Genomic DNA, 1,600 nt, shown 5'->3' with positions numbered 1-1,600 from the left:
TTCAAAGCGTTTATTAACCAAAACAGGAGCGCGGGGCTGCTCGTCTGCTGCGGGGCGGATCTCTGCAGAGATGGGAGAATACAGGTCAGTGACTGGATGTGGAGCTGAATACGACTTGGAGCAAAGTCACTGACCTGATTCAAAGTTCAGTCCGTTCGCGGAGAACTCAGCAGAATCCAGGAGGGAGGTTTGACCACAGTGTTCCTAGAGAGGGAGTGGAGTAGGCGCCAACCGACGCCGAGCAGCAACAGAGTCCAGAAGGGAAATCCAAGGCCAAAGTCAGAAGACAGTTCCAGGTTCAGAAGCCGGTAGAATCCAGGACCAGATGCGACAAACAGGGCAGACTGGGGCAAGGCAAAACTCGAGATCCTCAGGGCAGAAAACTGGTCAAAATCAGGGAAACAGACAGACTAAAGAAAGCTAGGAAACATCTCACAAAAACACTCGAATAACCTGGCGCTGACAGGAGGCAAACACACAACTTAAATAGTAGAGGAACCAGCTGGAAATGATCTGCGATAATCAGCCGCAGGACCAATTAGACAGGGGAGCAAGGAGCAAAGGAAAAATCCAAAAAACAGCGCCAAGATCATGACACAATAATTGAGTCAGTGCGAGATTGCCAGAATAATGTTACGTTACACACTAAACTATAGGATACATTGGTTTATATATGGATTTTCTTGGTTTGTTCATCCACTGACTGTGAAATTACCTGTAAAAAATCTCCCCACAGCTGGCAAGCTGCATGTTTTTGCAGCCAAATAGGCTACTACCCATGTAGGCATTTTTATGGTGCATCTCTGTGAGAGTGGGGAGTACCAATATGGTGGCCAGTGGCTTCACTTTCTTCGGGCAATCAGCAATCCAGTTAATAAATCAGTGAGCTAGCTCTATAAGCGCTTCCTTATTAGTCCAGATGTGCTGCAGCTGCTTAACCACACCTGCTGAGAGACAATAATCTGCGGGCGGCTGTGTGGATCCCGCACCTCGTTTATTTCTGTTCCTGGAAGCACTGAGCAGGCAGGTCTCTGAGGATCTGCGACCTCCTGAGGACCACTCAGCATAGTGTTCCTGGATTTTACTGAGAGAGTTCAGGTGTCATATTTAATTAATGATTATATAATGTGGAAAGTAATGATGGTGAGATGAAGCCTCATGAACCAGTGAACCTTTTGGGCAAATAGCTTCAATGAACCCCATATTTCATGAGGCCATAGGCGGATCTACTGGGGTGGCATAGGGTGGCAAATGCCTCCCTAAATGACAGCCTTGCCACCCCAGTTGGCTGTAGGGGTGGCGAAGCTTATAAATTATGGATAATTTGAGAATTACTAAAGCTAATTTCTAATGTCGGACTGCAGTGAATGCAGCACGAAATGACACGAGAGCGACTGATTTGTTTTAAAAACCAAATGGGGCAAAGCGAGGGAGCCAGGGGTCATGGGGAGAGGAGACACAGGATGAAACAGGTAAAAACTGATTAACTATCTATCGAGATGTAATCATAATGAAAGCACAATGTTGCTAGCATAGCTGCAATGCTGATTTTGAGATGATAAAAATCAGGTTGCAGAACGTTATTTCTCCAACTATGATG

This window comes from Cyprinodon variegatus, unplaced genomic scaffold, assembly GCF_000732505.1.
Source record: "Cyprinodon variegatus isolate N-32 unplaced genomic scaffold, C_variegatus-1.0 Scaffold2281, whole genome shotgun sequence".
Taxonomy (NCBI): Eukaryota; Metazoa; Chordata; class Actinopteri; order Cyprinodontiformes; family Cyprinodontidae; genus Cyprinodon; species Cyprinodon variegatus.
The sequence above is the reverse complement of the archived record's forward strand: the minus strand, read 5'-3'. Positions refer to the sequence as shown.